The sequence below is a fragment of the Cupressus sempervirens genome, chromosome 1 (genome assembly GCF_028749045.1).
Source record: "Cupressus sempervirens isolate cs-2001-9-10 chromosome 1, ASM2874904v1, whole genome shotgun sequence".
Taxonomy (NCBI): Eukaryota; Viridiplantae; Streptophyta; class Pinopsida; order Cupressales; family Cupressaceae; genus Cupressus; species Cupressus sempervirens.
The window spans coordinates 607,417,095-607,438,793 of record NC_143118.1 but is presented as its reverse complement, the minus strand read 5'-3'; the positions used below and the strand labels follow the sequence as shown (position 1 = coordinate 607,438,793).

General features: G+C 48.8%; 2 non-coding genes across 2 annotated transcripts; both read right to left on the bottom strand.

Annotated features, from left to right (window-relative positions):
• Nucleotides 1-15,110: 15,110 nt before the first annotated feature.
• LOC149579007 (25S ribosomal RNA) lies at nt 15,111-18,513 on the bottom strand. The gene has a single exon (XR_016357883.1). It is a non-coding gene; the product is annotated as a 25S ribosomal RNA (ribosomal RNA).
• A 224-nt stretch (nt 18,514-18,737) lies between these two features.
• Nucleotides 18,738-18,891, bottom strand: LOC149579006 (5.8S ribosomal RNA). The gene has a single exon (XR_016358002.1). It is a non-coding gene; the product is annotated as a 5.8S ribosomal RNA (ribosomal RNA).
• Nucleotides 18,892-21,699: the final 2,808 nt, after the last annotated feature.

Here is a 21,699-nt window from a genome sequence, read left to right as displayed (position 1 = left end):
ACACCGGACGGAGGTGCTAGATGAGGGCTCCCATTTTAGACCGAGTTTCAAAATCACCAAGTAGATGCGGTGAGGGTTGGCAACCGCTGCCAAACCTTTTTCCAAAATTGCGCCAGCTGAGTGACAAGAAAACATGATCTAAAGGAGAGTCTAGGTATAGCACCCACGAGGGTAGGCTTCATGCCCCTCTAATTGATATAATGTCAGTGTCCACCATTTCAAAATCTGACATATCCATCCGCCCTGACAGCGGCGTTGAATCAATGAGGGGGGCATGGGATAGGCTTGTGGCAACAACCTCTCCCATTGTAGCCACGATAGGCACGCAAAAATTTTTTCTAGAGCGCCAAGCACCCACCTCATGGCTAGAGACAAGGGCTCGCCATTAGATCAACTTCAAAATCGTAGAACAGACGCGGTGTAGAATGGCAACCGCTACCAAGTCTCTTCCATAATTGCGTCGGTCGAGTGATCGAAGAAGGCGATCTAAGAGAGGGTCCAAGCGTAGGCATTCATTGGGGGATTTGCACCGATGGCAAAAATTTATGCAATACCCGAGCAACACCAGACGGAGGTGCTAGATGAGGGCTCCCATTTTAGATCGAGTTTCAAAATCACCAAGTCGATGCGGTGAGGGCTGGCAACTGCTGCCAAACCTTTTTCCAAAATTGCGCCAACTGAGTGACAAGAAAACATGATCGAAAGGAGAGTCCAGGAATTAGCACCCTCGAGGGTGGGCTTCATGCCCCTCTAATTGATTCAACGTCAGTGTCCACCATTTCAAAATCTGACATATCCATCCGCCCTGACAGCCGCATTGAATCAATGAGTGGGGCACGAGAGAGGCTCGTGGCAACCACCTCTCCCATTGTAGCCATGATAGGCTCGCAAAAAATTTTGCTAGAGCACCAAGCACCCACCTCATGGCTAGAGACAAGGGCTCGCCATTAGCTCAACTTCAAAATTGTAGAACAGACACAGTGTAGAATGGCAACCGCTGCGAAGTCTCTTCTATAATTACGTCGGTCGAGTGATCGAAGAAGGCGATCTAAGAGAGGGTCCAAGCATAGGCATTCATTGGGGGATTCGCGCCGATGGCATAAATTTATGCAATACCTGAGCAACACCGGATGGAGGTGCTAGATGAGGGCTCCCATTTTAGATTGAGTTTCAAAATCACCAAGTAGACGCGGTAAGGTCTGGCTACTGCTGCCAAACCTTTTTCCGAAATTGCGCCAGCTGAGTGACAATAAAACATGATCTAAAGGAGAGTCCAAGAATAGCACCCTTGAGGGTGGGCTTCATGCCCCTCTAATTGATTCAACGTCGGCGTCCACCGTTTCAAAATCTGACATATCCGTCCACCCTGACAGCGGTGTTGAATCAATGAGGGGGGCACGGGAGAGGCTTGTGGCAACCACCTCTCCCATTGTAGACGCGATAGGCACGCAAAAAAATTTTCTAGAGTGCCAAAGCACCCACCTCATGGCTAGAGACAAGGGCTCGCCATTAGATCAACTTTGAAATCGCAGAACAGATGCGGTGTAGAATGGCAACCGCTGCCAAGTCTCTTCCGTAATTGCGTCGGTCGAGTGATCGAAAAAGGTGATCTAAGAGAGGGTCCAAGCGTAGGCATTCGTTGGGGTAATCACGCCAATGGAAAAAATTTATGCAATACCCAAGCAACACCAGACGGAGGTGCTAGACGAGGGCTGCCGTTTTAGATCAAGTTTTAAAATCACCAAGAAGATGCGGTGAGGGCTGGCAACCACTGCCAAACCTTTTTCCAAAATTGCGCCAGCTGAGTGACAAGAAAACATGATCTAAAGGAGAGTCCAGGAATAGCACCCTCGAAGGTGGGCTTCATGCCCTTCTAATTGATTCAACGACGGCATCCACCATTTCAAAATCTAACATATCCATCCACCCTAACAGCGGCGTTGAATCAATGAGCTGGGCATGGGAGAGGCTCGCGGCAACCATCTCTCCCATTGTAGCTGCAATAGGCTCGCAAAAATTTTTGCTAGAGCGCCAAGCACCCACCTCATGGCTATAGACAAGGGCTCGCCATTAGATCAACTTCGAAATTGCTGAATGGATGCGGTGTAGAATGGCAACCGCTGCCAAGTCTCTTCCGTAATTGTGTCGGTTGAGTGATTCAAGAAGGTGATCTAAGAGAGGGTCCAAGAATGTAGGCATTTGTTGGGGGATTCACGCTGATGGAAAAAATTTGTGCAATACCCAAGCAACACCGGACAGAGGTGCTAGATGAGGGCTCCCATTTTAGATCAAGTTTTAAAATCACCAAGTAGACGAGGTGAGGGTTGGCAACCGCTGCCAAACCTTTTTCCGAAATTGCGCCAGTTGAGTGACAAGAAAACATGATCTAAAGGAGAGTCCAGGAATAGCACCCTTGAGGGTGGGCTTCATGCCCCTCTAATTGATTCAACGTCAGCGTCCACCGTTTCAAAATCTGACATTTCCATCCGCCCTGACAGCAGCGTTGAATCAATGAGGGGGGCACGGGAGAGGCTCGCGGCAACCACCTCTCCCATTGTAGCCATGATAGGCACGCAAAAAATTTTGCTAGAGCACCAAGCACCCACCTCATGGCTAGAGACAACGGCTTGCCATTAGATCAACTTCAAAATCGCTGAACAGACGTGCTGTAGAATGGCAACCGCTGCCAAGTCTCTTCCGTAGTTGCGTCGGTCGAGTGATCGAAGAAGGTGATCTAAGAGAGGGTCCAAGCATAGGCATTCATTGGGGGATTCACACCGATGGCATAAATTTATGCAATACCCAAGCAACACTGGACAGAGGTGCTAGACGAGGGCTCCCATTTTAGATCGAGTTTTAAAATCACCAAGTAGATGCGATGAGGGCTGGCAACCGCTGCCAAACCGTTTTCCAAAATTGCACCATCTGAGTGACAAGAAAACATGATCTAAAGGAGAGTCCAGGAATAGCACCCTCAAGGGGTGGGCTTTATGCCCCTCTAATTGATTCAATGTCGGCGTCCAGCATTTCAAAATCTGACATATCCATCCACCCTAACAGCAACGTTGAATCAATGAGGGGGGAACGGGAGAGGCTCGTGGCAACCACCTCTCCCATTGTAGCCACGATAGGCACACAAAAAATTTTGCTAGAGCACCAAGAACCCACCTCATGGCTAGAGACAAGGGCTCGCCATTAGATCAACTTCGAAATCGCTGAACATACGTGCTGTAGAATGGCAACCGCTGCCAAGTCTCTTCCGTAGTTGCGTTGGTCGAGTGATCGAAGAAGGTGATCTCAGAGAGGGTCCAAGCATAGGCATTTTTTGGGGGATTCGCGCCGATGGCATAAATTTATGCAATACTCGAGCAACACCGGACGGAGGTGCTAGAGGAGGGCTCCCATTTTAGATCGAGTTTTAAAATCACCAAGTAGATGCGGTGAGGGCTGGCAACTGCTGCCAAACCTTTTTTTGAAATTGCACCAGCTGAGTGACAAGAAAACATGATCTAAAGGAGAGTCGAGGAATAGCACATCCAGGGTGGGCTTCATGCCCCTCTAATTGATTCAACGTCAGCATCCAACGTTTCAAAATCTGACATATCCATCTGCCTTGACACTGGCATTGAATCAATGAGAGGGGCACGGGAGAGGCTCGCGGCAACCACCTCTCCTATATAAGCTATTAGTGTGAGGCTCGCTCTGCATTAGAAATTAGCGAACACACCGAAAACTGCCTCAAAAATCTAAATCCTTTAAAATTCCTACCAAACAGCCATTTCACGACCAAATTTTTTATGAGGTCGGCAGAGGAGAAAAAGATTGTCATCTGTTAGGAGATGTGAGTTCATGGAGCAAAGGGACTGAAATGGTCATCGAGATCATCCGATCAACTGGATGAATTTCACCTTGAAGGGGCCCAATCAAAAAAATTCTAGAGGTCATCTTCTAGAACTCTCGAGAACAAGGCCCATCTTACATGCAAACTGTGCTACTATGCAAACATAGGTTGCAATTAAAGAGAAATTTTGAGGACATCACAATGGCCCGAGGCCAATGCTCTGACTAAGTCAATTTTCTCTTGCAATTAGCATGCCACCATTCATAAAGGGATCTCCCCATTCACTTGTGACGTGATGCACAATCCAAGTGCTAGACGCTAGCTCGGCCTTGAAAGAAAGAAGACTTTCCAAGACATCCCCCATTCACTTGTGATGCGACGCACAACCCAAGTGCTAGACGCGAGCTCGCCCTTGAAAGGGAGACCACTTTCCAAGACATCCCCCAATGAGACATTGGAATGACAACCACTGTCGAACCATTCCCAATGTTGTGCCAATCGAGTTGGCACAGAGGCGACTTTAGGGAGCTCCCGCATAGCAATCGGGATGTGCTTTCATACCCATCTCTCACAAAAACCAATCTTAGCTGTGAACAAATTTCGCCACAATGACACCATTGGAACGACGACCGCTGTCGAACAACTCCCAAATTTGTGCCGATGGAGTGAGAAAGAATAGCAACTTTGGGGAGCCGCACATCGCAAACGGGCTGCTACTTCATTCCACTCTTATATATAAATCCGATGTTGTTGATTTCATTTGGAATCCGAGGCTGCATTCGTCCTTGCTCACACAAGCAATGGCTCTTCTCATCGAATGGCTATGGGGAGCTTCCGATCACAAAGGCTCCCTTTTCACTCATCACGTGCAGCCCAACTGCTTTCCAAAATTGCGCCAGCTGAGTGACAAGAAAACATGATCTAAAGGAGAGTCAAGGAATAGCACCTCGAGGGTGGGCTTCATGCCCCTCCAATTGATTCAACGTCGGTGTCCACCATTTCAAAGTCTGACATTTCCATCCACCTTGACACCGCCGTTGAATCAATGAGAGGGGCACGGGAGAGGTTCATGGCAACAACCTCTCCTATATAAGCTATTAGTGTGAGGCTCGCTCTGCATTAGAAATTAGCGAACACACTGACATCTGCCATAAAAATCCAAATCGTTGAAAATTCTGACCAAACAGCCATCCACGACCCAATTTATTATGAGGTCCTCTAAGGAGCAAAAGATTGTCATCAGTTAGGAGATGTGAATTCATGGAGCCAAGGGACTGAAATGGTCATCGAGCTCATCTGATCAACTGGATGAATTTCACCTTGAAGGGGCCCAATCCAAAAGTTCCAGAGGTCATCTCCTAGAACTCTCAAGATCAAGGACCATCTTACTTGCAAACTCTGCCGAATTTGTGCCGATGGAGTGAGAAAGATGAGCAACTTTGGGGAGCCGTGCATAGCAAACAGGCTGCTATTTCATTCTGCTCTTATATATAGATCCGATGTCATTGATTTTGTTTGGAATCCGAGGCTGCATTCATCTTGGCTCACACAAGCAATGGCTCTTCTCATCGAATGGTCATGGGGAGCTTCCGATTACAAAGGCTCCCTTGTCACCCATGATGCGCAACCCAACTGCTAGACGACGGCTCGCCCTTCAGATCGCTGCCCAGGCAACCACCACAACGGCACCATTGGAATGACAACCACTGTCGAACCATTCTGAAATTTTTTTGCCAAAGAAGTTGTTGCAAAGAGAATGACTCTGGGGAGAGAGCCCTCGCATAGCAAAATTGGGATGGCTTCACGACAGCTGGATGGGATTTGAATTCATGGAGCTAAGGGAGTGAAATGGTCATCGAGCTCATCTGATCAACTGGATGAATTTCACCTTGAAGGGGCCCAATCCAAAAGTTTTGAAGGTCATCTCCTGGAACTATCAAGAACAAAGGCCAATCTTACATGCAAACTCTGCTACTGTGCAAACATAGGTTGCAATTATAGTGACATTGCAATGCTGTCACAATGGCCTGAGGCCAATGCTGCGACTACTAAGTCAATTTTCTCTTGCAATCACCATGCCGCCGTTCACAAAGAGATCTCCCCATTCACTTTTCAAACCATTCCCATTCACAAAGACATCCTGATGACACATTGGAATGACAACCGCTGTCGAACCATTCCCAATGTTGTGCTGATCGAGTTGGCACAGAGGCGATCTTAGGGAGCTCCCGCGTATCAATCGGGAAGTGCTTTCGTACCCATCTCTCACAAAAACCAACGTTAGTTGAACAATTTTAGAATCCAAGGCTCATATCCATCGATATAGTCGGCACTGGGTCTATATTCAAAGGCCACGGAGAGGTTCCAATAAGAGAAGCTCCCCTGCTCGCTTGCACAAACATCCCCAAATGCTAGACGCAAGCTCGTGCCCTTAGCATCGCTCTCCAGATCACTGCAATGACACATTGGAACGACAACCATTGTCGAACAACTCCCAAATTTGTGCCGATGGAGTGAGAAAGAAGAGCCAGATCGGGTCGACGAAAATGGCTAAGCTAGATCAGGTCGACCAGCATGGCTCGGCCACCATTTTTTGTCGAGAGCTTTCGATATTAAAGCTCCCATGTAGTCGCGATAAGTACACCATGACAAAATTGCTAGAGTGCCAAGCACCCATAGCAAATTGCCATTATACCAAGCAATGCCAGAGTGCTAGACAACGGCTCACATTTAGATCAAGTTTTAAAATCACAAAAAAGACACGCCATGGATCAGCAACCGTTGCCTCACCTTTTCCAAAATTGAGTTAGCGGAAAACATGATCTAAAGGAGAGCTGAGGAAAAGCACTGAGATCGCTTCATGCCCCTTTCATTCATTCAACATCAGCATACACCGTTTGAAAACCCAACAATCCGATCTGCCTAGACACCAATGTTGAATCAATGAAAGGGGCATGGGAGAGGCTCGCGGCAACCTCTCCTATATAAGCTATTAGTGTGAGGCTCGCTCTGCATTAGAAATCTATGATAGCGCAGAAAACTCCCTTAAAAATCCAATTCAATGAAAAATGTGACCAAACAGCCATCCACGACACCGTTTTTGGAGCTCGGCCAGATCGGCTCGGCCAGAACGGCTCGCCCAGATCGGCTTGGCCAGCATGGCTTGGCCAGAACGGCTCGGCCAGCATGGCTCAGCCAGAATAGCTAGCCCAGATTGGCTCAGCCAGCATGGCTTGGCCAGAATGGCTCGCCCAGATCGGCTCGGCCAGCATGGCTCAGCCAGAACGGCTCACCCAGATCAGCTCGGCCAGCATGGCCCAGCCATATCGGCTCACCCAGATCAGCTCGCCCAGAACGGCTCGCCCAGATTAGCTCACCCAGAATGGCTTGCCCAGATCGGGTCAGCCAGAATGGCTCGCCCAGATCGGCTCAGCCAGCATGGCTAAGCCAGAATGGCTTGCCCAGATCGGCTCGGCCAGCATGGCTCGACCAGAACGGCTCGGCTAGATCGAGACGGTGACATGATGAATGAACTTAAAGATTCGACTTGGTGGGCTGACCTGGCAGGGTGACTTGATGAATGAACTTAGAGAGTCAACTTGGTGAGAGTACTTAGTGACTTGGTGGGCCAACTTGGCTGGGTGACTTGATGAACAAACTTAAAGAGTCAACTCAGTGAGAGTGCTCGGTGGGCTGACCTGGTCATGTGACTTGATGAACGGACTTAAAGAGTCAACTTGGTGGGTCGACTTGGCTGGGTGACTTGATGAACAAACTTAAAGAGTCAACTTGGTGGGTTGAACTAGCGGGGTGACTTGGTGAGAGTATTTGGTGGGCTGACCTGGCAGGGTGACTTGATGAACGAACTTAGAGAGTCGAATTTGTGAGAGTACTTGGTGGGTCAAACTGGCGGGGTGACTTGATGAACGAACTTAAAGAGTCAACCTGGTGAGAGAACGTGGTGGGCCGAGCTGGCAGGGTGAACTGATGAATGAACCTAAAGAGTCAACTTTGTGAGAGTACTTGGTGGGCCGACCTGGCGGGGTGAGTTGATGATCGAACTTAAAGGGTCGACTTGGTGAGAGTACTTGGTGGGCCGACCTGGCGGGGTGACTTGATGAACGAACTTAAAGAGTCGACTTGGTGAGAGTACTCGGTGGGGTGACCTGATGAACAAACCTAAAGAGTCGACCTGGTGAGAGTACTTGGTGGGCCAACCTGGTGGGGTGACTTGGTGAGCAAACTTAAAGAGTCAACTTGGTGAGAGTAGTTGGTGGGCTGACCTGGCGGGGTGACTTGATGAACGAACTTAAAGAGTCAACCTAGAGGGACGACTTGGAAAAGTGACTTCATGAACGAACTTAAAGAGTCCACTTGGTGGGCCGACCTAGCAGAGCGACTTGATGAAGTAACTTAAAGAGTCGACTTGGTGAGAGTAATTTGTGGGCTGACCTGGCGGGGTGACTTGATGAATGAACTTAAAGAGTCGACTTGGTGGGGTGACTTGATGAATGCACTTGAAGGGTTGACTTGGTGGGGTGACTCTATGAATGGACCTAAAGAGTTGACTCGGTGAGAGTACTTGGTGGGGTGACTTGATGAAAGGACTTAAAGAGTTGACTTGGTGAGAGTACTTGGTGAGGCGACTTGATGAATGCACTTGAAGAATCGACTTGGTTAGAGTATTTGGTGGGGCAACTTGATGAATGAACTCAAAGAGTTGACTTGGTGAGAGTACCCGGTGGCTTGACTTGATGAGAAAACTTAAAGAGTCAACTTGGTGAGAGTACTTGGCGGGGTGAACTGATGAACGAACTTAAAGAGTCGGCTTGGTGGGAGTACTTGGTGGGCCGACCTGGTGGGGTGACTTTATGGATGGACTTAAAGAGTCGACTTGGTTAGAGTACTTGTTCTGGTGACTTGATGAACAGACTTGAAGAGTCGACTTGGTGGGGTGACTTGATGAAAGGACTTAAAGGGTCGACTTGGTGAGAGTACTTGGTGGGGCGACTTGATGAACGGACTTGAAGGGTCGACTTGGCGGGGTGACTTGATGAATGGACCTAAAGAGTTGACTTCGTGAGAGTACTTGGTAGGGTGAACTGATGAACGGACTTAAAGAGTCGACTTGGTGGGAGTACTTGGTGGGCTGACTTGATGAATGGACTTATAAAGTCGACTTGGTGAGAGTAGTTGTTCTGGTGACTTGATGAACGAACTTAAAGAGTCGGCTTGGTGGGGTGACTTGATGAAAGGACTTAAAGAGTCGACTTGGTGGGGTGACTTGATGAATGAACTTAAAGGGTCGACTTTGTGGGGTGACTTGATGAACAGACCTAAAGAGTTCACTTGGTGAGAGTACTCGATGGGGTGACCTGATGAACAGACTTAGAGAGTCGACTTGGTGAGAGTACTTGGTGGGCCGACCTGGTTGGGTGACTTCGTGAACTGATTTAAAGAGTCGACTTGGTGGGAGTACTTGGTGGGGTGACTCGATGAACGAACTTCAAGGGTCGACTTGGCGAGGTGACTTGATGAACGGTCCTAAAGAGTTGACTTTGTGAGAGTACTTGGTGTGGTGACTTGATGAAAAGACTTAAAGAGTCGAATTGGTCAGAGTACTTGGTGGGGTGACTTGATGAATGCACTTGAAGGGTCGACTTGGTGGGGTGACTTTATGAACGGACCTAAAGAGTTGACGTGGTGAGAGTGCTTGGTGGGTTGACTTGATGAGCATAGTTAAAGACTCGACTTGGTGAGAGTACTTGGTCGGGTGACTTGATGAACGCACTTGAAGAATCGACTTGGTTAGAGTACTTGGTGGGGTGACTTGATGAACGGACTTAAAGATTCAACTTGGTGGGCTGACCTGGCAGGGTGACTTGATGAACAAACTCAGAGAGTCGACTTGGTGAGAGTACTTGGTGACTTGGTGGGCCGACCTGGCCGGGTGACTTGATGAACAAACTTAAAGAGTCGACTCGGTGAGAGTGCTCGATGGGCTGACCTGGTCACATGACTTGATGAACGGACTTAAAGAGTCAACTTGGTGGTCCGAATTGGTTGGGTGACTTGATGAACGAACTTAAAGAGTCAACTTGGTGGGTCAAACTAGCGGGGTGACCTGGCAGGGTGACTTGATGAACGAACTTAGAGAGTCAACTTTGTGAGAGTACTTGGTGGGTCGAACTGGCGGGGTGACCTGATGAATCAACTTAAAGAGTTGACCTGGTGAGAGAACTTGGTGGGCCGAGCTATTGCGGTGAATTGATGAATGAACCTAAAGAGTCAACTTTGTGAGAGTACTTGGTGGGCCGACCTAGAGAGGTGAGTTGATGACTGAACTTAAAGGGTCGACTTAGTGAGAGTACTTGGTGGGCCGACCTGGCGGGGTGACTTGATGAACAAACTTAAAGAGTCAACTTGGTGAGAGTACTCGGTGGGGTGACCTGATGAACAAACCTAAAGAGTCGACCTGGTGAGAGTACTTGGTGGGCCGACCTGGCGGGGTGACTTGGTGAGCAAACTTAAAGAGTCGACTTGGCGAGAGTAGTTGGTGGGTTGACCTGGCGGGGTTACTTGATGAACGAACTTAAAGAGTCAACCTGGTGGGCTGACTTGGCAGAGTGACTTCATGAACGAACTTAAAGAGTCCACTTGGTGGGCCAACCTTGCTGAGCGACTTGATGAACGAACTTAAAGAGTTGACTTGGTGAGAGTAATTTTTGGGCTGACCTGGCAGGGTGACTTGATGAATGAACTTAAAGAGTCGACTTGGTGGGGTGACTTGATGAACGCACTTGAAGGGTCAACTTGGTGGGGTGACTCTATGAACGAACCTAAAGAGTTTACTTGGTGAGAGTACTTGGTCGAGTGACTTGATGAACACACTTGAAGAATCAACTTGGTTAGAGTACTTGGTGGGGTGACTTGATGAACGGACTTAAACATTTGACTTGGTGGGCCGACCTGGCGGGGTGACTTGATGAACGAACTTAGAGAGTCGACTTGGTGAGAGTACTTGGTGACTTGGTGGGCCGACCTCACTGGGTGACTTGATGAACAAACTTAAAGAGTCGACTCGGTGAGAGTGCTCGGTGGGCTGACCTAGTCACGTGACTTGATGAATGGACTTAAAGAGTAGACTTGGTGGGCCGACTTAGCCGGGTGACTTGATGAATAAACTTAAAGAGTCAACTTGGTGGGTCAAGCTAGCGGGGTGACTTGGTGAGAGTAATTGGTGGGCTGACCTAGCAGGGTGACTTGATGAACAAACTTAGAGAGTCGACTTTTTGAGAGTACTTGGTGGGTCGAACTAGCGGGGTGACTTGATGAACGAACTTAAAGAGTCAACCTGGTGAGAGAAATTGGTGGGCCGAGCTGGCAGGGTGAATTGATGAATGAACCTAAAGAGTCGACTTTGTGAGAGTACTTGGTGGGCCGACCTGGTGGGGTGATTTGATGACCGAACTTAAAGGGTCGACTTGGTGAGAGTACTTGGTGGGCCAACCTGGCAGGGCGACTTGATGAACAAACTTAAAGAGTTGACTTGGTGAGAGTACTCAATGGGGTGACCTAATGAACAAACCTAAAGAGTCAACCTGGTGAGAGTACTTGGTGGGTCGACCTGGTGGGGTGACTTGGTGAGCAAACTTAAAGAGTCGACTTGGTGAGAGTAGTTGGTGGGCTGACCTGGCGAGGTGACCTGATGAACGAACTTAAAGAGTCGACCTGGTGGGCTGACTTGGTAGAGTGACTTCATGAACGAACTTAAAGAGTCCACTTGGTGGGCCGACTTGGTAGGGCGACTTGATGAACGAACTTAAAGAGTCGACTTGGTGAGAGTAATTTGTGGGCTGACCTAGCGGGGTGACTTGATGAATGAACTTAAAGAGTCGACTTGGTGGGGTGACTTGATGAATGCACTTGAAGGGTTGACTTGGTGGGGTGACTCTATGAATGGACCTAAAGAGTTGACTTGGTGAGAGTACTTGGTGGGGTGACTCGATGAAAGGACTTAAAGAGTCAACTTGGTGAGAGTACTTGGTGGGGCGACTTGATGAATGCATTTGAAGAATTGACTTGGTTAGAGTTGGCCTAACAGGGCGAGTTGGTGGGGCGACTTGGTGAGTGGTATTAGAGAGCCAACACAGTGAGGCGACTCGGTGAGTTGGTTCGTTGAGATGACATGGTGAGCTGACTTGGCGAGTTGACCTGGCGAGCGAACTTAAAGAGTCGACTTGGCAACGTACTCGAGTCGACTTGGTGAGGCAACCTGGCGAGCGGGCTCAAAGAGTCAACATGGTGAGGTGACTCATTGAATCAACATGGTGAGGCGACTCATGGTGAGGAGCTATCCTCGAGGCAACTTGAATAGTCGACTCGGTGAGCTGACTTGGGGAGCCAACATGGTGAGCAGTCTTAAAGAAGAGGCGACCTGGTGGGGCAACCTGGTGAGGTGAGATGGTAAGTCATCTTGGTGAGCCGGCTTGACGAGCTGTGAGCGGACTTAAAGAGTCAATTCTTGATTTGGCAAAGACCACATGGTTAGATGACTTGGTGAGCCAACCTGGCTAGCAAAATTGGCAAGCAAACTTATAGAATTGACTTGCTGTCCCCAGCCAAGATCGCACACCTAGGTCGACCCAAGTTGTGTCACCCGACAAGGTCAACCCATCTCCATCGCCCTAGCCTCGGGTGACCTGACTGGGTCACCAGAGTGGGTCGACGAGGGGAAAAACAAAAAAAATCATGGGAGGCCCTGTACAGCGAAAAGTGCTAAATTTTGGTCATTACAAAAAAATAAAATAATAAGTTACCCGCTTTTGGATCACGCACAAGTTTCAGTTCACGTATTGCCAAGCTGACTCGAGGTGTTACACCTAGCTAGCAAGATTTGAGGTAGGGTAGCCGAAACGATCCGATTTGAGAATTTTCTTTATAAAAAGAGATCATGATAGGCCTTGTAAGGCAAAAAAGAATGAAATTTTGGGAGTTCAAAAAAAAACGTTACCCGATTTTGGATCGCGCACAGGGCTCGGGTCACGTAGCATCGAGGTGGCCTAGGTGACATGATTCGAGCAAAAATTTGATGGTGGCATGAGTCGTGCAAAAAAATTGGAGGTCATTAAGGCTCTAGGCACTTCAAGTCGAGGTTGCCGAGGCGGGTCAGGTTGAAAACTTTGGGCGTTAACCAAAAAGAAAAAGTTAACCGCTTTTGGATCATGTACACAGCTCGGGGCACTTAGAATCAAGTCGAGCACGGTGACATGAGTCGTGCAAAAATTTTGGAGATGACTCGAGTCGGGGCATCCAACTCTATTCGAGTTAAAAACTTTGGGACTTGACAAAAAAAAGAAAAAAGAAAAAGTTACCCGATTTTGGATCATGTAAGTGACTCGGGCCACTCAGAATCAAGGCGAGTGTGATTACATGAGTCGAGCGAAAAAAAAATGGAGGCGGTTAAGGCTTGAGGCAATTCGAGTCAGGGTAGCTGAGTCGATTCGAAAACTTTGGCCGTTAGCCAGAAAAAGAGTTAATCGCTTTTGGATCACATACATGACTTGGGGCGCATAGAATCAAGTCAAGCATGGTGACATGAGTGGTTCGAAAAAATTGTAGGCGATTAAGGCTCGAGGCGATTTGAGTTGGGGTTGCTGACACGATTCAGGTTGAAATCTTTGGGTGTTAACCAAAGAAGGAAGAAGTTAACCGCTTTTGGATCACGTACATGACTCGGGGCACCAAGTCGAGCACGGTGACATGAGTCCTGCGAAAAAACTGGAGGCGGTTAAGGTTCGAGGCGATACGAGTCGAGGTTGCCGACACAATTTGGGTTGAAAACTTTGGGCGTTAACCCAAAAAAAGAGTTGACTGCCTTTGGATCACGCACATGACTCGGCACACTTAGAATCATGTTGAGCATGGTGACATGAGTCGTGCGAAAAAATTGGAGGCGGTTAAGGCTCGACGCGATTCGAGTCGGGGTTCAGGTAGTTGGGGCGATTCGTGTCGGGGTTGCCGACACGGTTCGAGTTGAAAACTTTTGGCATTAACCCCAAAAAAAAAAAGGTTGACCTCTTTTGGACCATGTACATGACTCGGGGCACTTAGAATCAAGTCGAGCACGGTGACATGGGTTGTGCAAAAAATTTGGAGGTGATTCGAGTTGGGGTAGCCAACTCGATTTGAGTTCAATACTTTGGGCGTTAACCAAAAAAATAAGTTGACCGATTTCGGATCACGTACATTAGTCGTCTGCCCTCGCAAAAATTACAAAACTCGGGGACCCGCCTGGAATTTGCAGTCGGAAGGTTTTTCTGCCCTCACAAAAATTTACAAACCCCACTCGCTCGAAATTTGGACTTGGAAGTTTTTTTCGCCCTCGCAGAATTTACAAACCCCACCCGCTCGGAATTTGGCACTTGGAAATTACAAAACCTTGCCTACCCAGAATTTGAACTTGGAAGATTTTTTCGCCCTCACAGAAATTGCAAACCTGACCCACATGGAAATTGCACTTGGAAAACTTTTTCCCACTTGCGGAAATCACAAAACCCCACCCGTGGGGAATTCGGCACTCGGGAGATTTTTTCGCCCTTCCGAAAATCGCAAACCCCACCAGCTCAGAATTTGGGACTCGGGAGATTTTTTTCCCCCTCGTGGAAATTTTACAAAACCCCACTCACCCGAAATTTGGTACTCAGGAGATTTTTCTGCCCTGGCAGAAATTTCTACAAAACCCCTCCCTCCCGCCCAGAATTTGGCACTTGGGAGATTTTTTCGCCCTGGCAGAAATTGCAAACCCCACTCGCCAAAAATTTGGCACTTGGGAGATCTTTTCGCCCTCGTGGAAATTTTTGCAAAACCCCACCCGCTCGGAATGTGGCACTTGGGAGATTTTTTCGCCCTGGCAAAAATTGCAAAAACCCCACCCACCGGGAATTTGGCACTTGGGAGATTTCTTTGCCCTCGCAAAAATTTTCACAAAACCCCACCCGCTCGAAATTTGGCACCTGGGAGAGTTTTCCCACCCTCGCAAAAAATTGCAAACCCCACCTGCCCGAAATTTTGCACTTGGAAGATTTTTCCCGCACTCGCACAAATTGCAAACCCCACCTGCCGAGAATTTGGCACCTGAGAGATTGTTACGAGCTTGCAAGAAAAAACCTTGCAAACCCCACCCCCACCCAAAATTTTGCACTTGGGAGATTTTCTCACCCTCGTGCAAATTACAAACCCCACCCGCCTTAGAGTCAAAAAAGGTTTTACGAATCGAGGCGACAGAGGGCTGAATCTCAGTGGATCGTGGCAGCAAGGCCACTCTGCCACTTACAATACCCTATCGCTTATTTAAGTCATCTGCAAAAGATTCTTCTCGCCGACCGCTTGAAATTAATATCCAAGGTTGCTCCAACGGGCTAGTGCACCGATCGGAGATGGCCAATGACACGGACCCCTGGGAGTGCAAGAGCACCCCTACTGCGGGTCGCGATGTAGCTAGAGAGAGATATGCGCTGCATCTAGCGTGGATTCTAACTTAGAGGCATTCAGTCATAATCCGACACATGGTAGCTTTGCACCACTGGCTTTCCAACCAAGCACGATGACCAAATGTGTGAATCAATGGTTCCTCTCGTACTAAGTTGAATTACTATCGCGGCACGGATCATCAGTAGGGTAAAACTAACCTGTCTCACGACGGTCTAAACCCAGCTCATGTTCCCTATTGGTGGGTGAACAATCCAACACTTGGTGAATTCTATTTCACAATGATAGGAAGAGTTGACATTGAAGGATCAAAAAGCAATGTCGCTATGAACGCTTGGCTGTCACAAGTCAGTTATCCCTGTGGTAAATTTTCTGACACCTCTACCTTCAAATTCTGAAAGTCTAAAGGATCGATAGGTCACACTTTAACAATTTATATTCGTACTGAAAATCAAAATCAAATGAGCTTTTACCCTTTTGTTCCACACGAGATTTTTGTTCTCGTTGAGCTCATCTTAGGACACCTGCATTATCTTTTAACAGATGTGCCGCCCCAGCCAAACTCCCCACCTGACAATGTCTTCCGCTCGGATCGGCGCATCTAGATGCACCTTAAGGCCAAAAATAGGGGCATTGCCTCATCTCTGCCTTATGGAATAAGTAAAATAATGTTAAAAGTAGTGGTATTTCACTTGCGCCCGAAAGCTCCCACTTATTCTACACCTCTCAAGTCATTTCACAAAGTCAGATTAGAGTCAAGCTCAATAGGGTCTTCTTTCCCCGCTGATTCCACCAAGCCCGTTCCCTTGGCTATGGTTTTTTTAGATAGTAGATAGGGATAGTGGGAATCTTGTTAATCCATTCATGCGTGTCACTAATTAGATGACGAGGCATTTGGATACCTTAAGAGAGTCATAGTTACTCTCGCCGTTTACCTGTGCTTGGTTGAATTTCTTCACTTTGACATTTAGAGCACTGGGTAGAAATCACATTGCGTCAGTATCCGCAGGGACCATCACAATGTTTTGTTTTAATTAAATAGTCAGATTCCCCTTGTCCATACCAGTTCTGAGTCGACTATTCGCCGCCTAGGGAAAGCCCTCCGAAGGGGGCATCCTGCGTCCGTCGCCCGATCGGCATGCGTCGGCCCGCCCTCGCCACAGGAGCAGCTCGGGTAGGCTACCAATAGCCCACGAGTTCGGGACGTAGACCCCTAGGCCCAGCCCTTAGAGCCAATCCTTTTCCCGAAGTTACGGATCCATTTTATCGACTTCCCTTACCTACATTATTCTATTGACCAGAGGCCGTTCACCTTGGAGACCTAATGTGGTTATGAGTATGACTGAGCGTGAACAGTACTCGGTCCTCTAGATTTTCAAAGGCCACCGAAGGCGTACCGGACACCGCGGGACGTGCAGTGCTCTTCTAGCCGCTGGACCCTATCTCCGGTTGAATCGATTTCAGGGTGGGCAGGCTGTTAAAAAGAAAAGATAACTCTTCCCGGGGCCCCCGTCGACGTCTCCAGATTTCCTAACGTTGCCGTCTGCCGCCACGTCTCGGTTCAGGAATATTAACCCAATTCCCTTTCGATGATCGCGCAAAGTGCGCCCTTGAAACAGGGTTTCCCCATCTCTTAGGATCGACTAACCCATGTCCAAGTGCTATTCACATGGAACCTTGCCCCACTTCAGTCTTCAAAGTTCTCATTTGAATATTTGCTACTACTACCAAGATCTGCACCAGGGGTCGGTCCACCCAGGCTCACGCCCAAGGTTTCACAACAACCCCCACGTCCTCCTACTCATCGGAGCCTGGCACTTGCCCCGACAGCTGAGTATAGGTTGCTCGTTTCAGTGCCATCCATTTTTGGGGCTAGTTGATTCGACAGGTGAGTTGTTACACACTCCTTAGCAGATTTCGACTTCCATGACCACCGTCCTGTTGTCTTAATCAACCAGCACCCTTTGTGGGATCTGGATTAGCGCGCAATTTGGCACCATAACTCAGCTTTCAGTTCATCCCACATCGCCAGTTCTGCTTATGAAAAATGGCCCACTTGGAGCTCGTGATTTCATGGCACGGGTCAACAGAGTGGCCACGCTGACTTACCTATTTAAATTTTGAGAATAGGTCGAGGGCATTACGCCCCTGATGCCTCTAATCATTTGTTTTACCCGATAAAACTCGCACATGAGCTCCAGCTATCCTGAGGGAAACTTCGAAGGAAACCAACTACTAGACAGTTCGATTAGTCTTTCACCCCTATACCCAAGTTAGACGAACGATTTGCACGTCAGTATCGCTACAGGCCTCCAGCAGAGTTTCCTCTGGCTTCGCCCTGCTCAGGCATAGTTCGCCATCTTTTGGGTCCCAACAGGTGTGCTCGCACTCGAACCTTTCACAGAAGATCAGGGTCGGTCAACGCTATACCCCTCGAGAGGGGATCTCGCCAGTCAGCTTCCTTATGCCTCGTGGGTTTTCCCAACCCGCCAACTCGCACACATGTTAGACTCCTTGGTCCGTGTTTCAAGATGGGTCAAATGGAAAGTCCGCTGGCTAGCGCCACGAGCGCATAGGTTCCCAAGAGCCCTTTGTAAAGGCACGTGCTTCACTCCTTGATCATCGCAACGAAAGTATTTGTGTGACCAAAAGGTCACGCTTGTGCTGCCACGATAGCCCACGCTGGCACGTCCCCCGAATCGAGCGACAGACCGGCTCACACCGTTCTGCATCCGACCGGGGCACATTGTCGGCCTCTATCTGCTTCTCTCCCAACAATTTCAAGCACTCTTTAACTCTCTTTTCAAAGTCCTTTTCATCTTTCCCTCACAGTACTTGTTTGCTATCAGTCTCTTGCCCGTATTTAGCCTTGGACAGAATTTACCACCCAATTAGGGCTGCATTCCCAAACAACCTAACTCACCAACAGCGCCTCATGGTGCGACAGGGTCCGAACCTGATGGGGCTCTCACCCTCTTCAGCGCCCCCTTCTAGGGGACTTGGGCCTAGTCCATCTCTAAGGATGCTTCTACAGACTACAATTTGACAGGCGCGACCGTCGATTTTCATGCTGGGCTCTTCCCGGTTCGCTCGTCGTTACTAGGGGAATCCTGGTAAGTTTCTTTTCCTTCACTTATTGATATGCTTAAACTCAGTGGGTACTCACGCCTAACTTGGGGATGCGGTAGAGATGCAGCAATGCCCGCACTGCGACAGGCCGCTAAGCCCAGAATAAAGTTCCTTGCAAGGAATTGTTCGATCGGCGCAAACTAACGCCGGCCTTTGCGAGCCACCGCTCGTCGCAACAGATCGAAGGACCTCGTGCTGATTTCAGCCGACCGTGTGCCACTTGCAGACATGGATGGCCATCTCTGCTCCTGACCGGGGAGGGCAAAATTTTGTAGTGCGACGCCCAAGCAGATGTGCCCTTGGCCGAGGCCTCGGGCGCAACTTGCATTCAAAGACTTGATGATTCACGAGATTCTGCAATTCACACTAAGTATCGCATTTTGCTACATTCTTCATCATGGTGAGAGCCGAGATATCCGTTGCCTAGAGTCATGATTTTGTTTTGTTTTTTCCTTTCGGTGACCCAAGCGCACAAGGCGCTGGCTCGTGCTTCATTCTTTGGATTTCTAAGGTGTGCGATGCACCCGTGTGTTGTTGGGTGTTGACACATCCCAAACCCCGAGCACCCAATGGCTGCAATGAGGAACGCTGTGGTGTGTCCCCGCCCCATCCCCTCACAAAGGTGGGAGGCAACGCATGGGAGAGCCGTGTCAGCGGATGGGGCCCCTACCCTGCAAATCATGCGAGTGCACCCATCCTAAACACAGAATGCTCCAAGTGACCAGTCAACACACCTGGGCAAGGCAACAGGGGGTTGCGGCAGTCCTAACTTGCCGCCGTCAAAATGACGGATCCCTGGCACAGCACCGCACACACGATTGGATCGTGAAATCTCAATGGGGGAGGAGGCTCGGACCCCCTCTGAACTGCAGCCAAGCAGAGACCTCTCACTCCAATGCAGACGTCGTTCGAAGGCACTGATCCTAATCTAGATTGCATCCGAGTCTCTTCTTCGCCCCACGGGGAATCCACACTTTCGATCACGGGCATTCGATGTGACCCTCGACCTCAACGGCACTGGACCCATAGCTTGGCCGTCTAGCACATCGCTGTAGGGTCGAGTGTCCGCATGTCACAATGGCCCAAGGCCAATGCTCTGACTAAGTCAATTTTCTCTTGCAATCACCATGCCACTGTTCATAGAGAGATCTGCCCATTCACTTGTGACACGACACACAATCAAAGTGCTAGACGTGAGCTCACCCTTGAAAGGCCATTTTACAAGGCATCCCCCGATGACACATTGGAATGATAAACGCTGTCGAACCATTTCCCAATGTTGTGCCGATCAAGTTGGCACAGAGGCGCTAGACGAGGGCTCCCATTTTAGATCGAGCTTTAAAATCACCAAGACGATGTGGTGAGGGTTAGCAACCGTTGCCAAACCTTTTTTCGAAATTACCCTAGCTGAGTGACTAGAAAACATGGTCCAAAGGAGAGTCCAGGAATAGCACCCTCGAGGGTGGGCTTCACACCCCTCTAATTGATTCAACGTCGGCATCCACCGTTTCAAAATCTGCTATATCCATCCGCCATGATAGCGGCATTGAATCAATGAGGGGGGCATTAGAGAGGCTCGCAGCAACCACCTCCTCCATTGTAGCTGCAATAGGCACGCAAAAAATTTTGCTAGAGCGCCAAGCACCCACCTCATGGCTATCGACAAGGGCTCGCCATTAGATCAACTTTGAAATCGCAGAATAGACGCAATGTAGAATGGCAACCGCTGCCAAGTCTCTTCCATAATTGTGTCAGTCGAGTGATCGAAGAAGGTGATCTAAGGGAGGGTCCAAGCGCAGGCATTCACTGGGGGGATTCATGCCGATGGCATAAATTTATGCAATACCCGAGCAACACCGGACAGAGGTGCTAGATGAGGGCCCCCGTTTTAGATCAAGTTTTAAAATCCCCAAGTAGACGCGGTGAGAGCTGGCAAGCGTTGCCAAACCTTTCTCCAAAATTGCACGAGCTGAGTGACAAGAAAACATGATCTAAAGGAGAGTCTAGGAATAGCACCCTCGAGGGTGGGCTTCATGCCCCTCTAATTGATTCAACGTCGGCGTCCACCGTTTCAAAATCCAACATATCCATTCACCCTGACAGTGGCATTGAATCAATGAGGGGGGCATGGGAGAGGCTCGCGGCAACCACCTCTCCCATTGTAGCCATGATAGGCATGCAAAAAATTTTGCTAGACTGCCAAGAACCCACCTCATTGCTATAGACAAGGGCTCACCATTAGATCAACTTCGAAATTGCAGAACAGACACGGTGTAGAATAGCAACCGCTGCCAAGTCTCTTCCGTAATTACGTCGGTTGAGTGATCGAAGAAGGCAATCTAAGAGAGGGTCCAAGCATAGGCATTCATTGGGGGATTCGCGCTGATGGCATAAATTTATGCAATACCCAAGCAACACCGGATGGAGGTGCTAGATGAGGGCTCCCATTTTAGATCGAGTTTCAAAATCACCAAGTAGATGCGGTGAGGGCTGGCAACTACTGCCAAACCTTTTTTCAAAATTGTGCTAGCTGAGTGACAAGAAAACATGATCTAAAGGAGAGTCCAGGTATAGCACCCACGAGGGTGGGCTTCATGCCCCTCTAATTGATTCAACGTCAGCGTCCACCATTTCAAAATCTGACATATCCATCCGCCCTGACAGCGGCGTTGAATCAATGAGGGGGGCACAGGAGAGGCTCACGGCAACCACCTCTCCCATTGTAGACGTGATAGGCATGCAAAAAATTTTGCTAGAGCACCAAGCACCCACCTCATGGCTAGAGACAAGGGCTCGCCATTAGATCAACTTCGAAATTGCAGAACAGACGCAGTGTAGAATGGCAACTGCTGCCAAGTCTCTTCTGTAATTGCGTCAGTCGTGTGATCAAAGAAGGTGATCTAAGAGAGAGTCCAAGCATAGGCATTCATTGGGGGATTCACGCCGATGGTGAAAATTTATGCAATACCCGAGCAACATCGGACGGAGGTGCTAGACGAGGGATCCCGTTTTAGATCGAGTTTCAAAATCGCCAAGTAGACGCGGTGAGGGCTGGCAACTACTGCCAAACCTTTTTCCGAAATTGCGCCAGCTGAGTGACAAGAAAATATAATCTAAAGAAGAGTCCAAGAATTTGCACCCTCGAGGGTGGGCTTCATTCCCCTCTAATTGATTCAACGTCAGCATCCACCATTTCAAAATTCGACATATCCATCCACCCTGACAGCGGCGTTGAATCA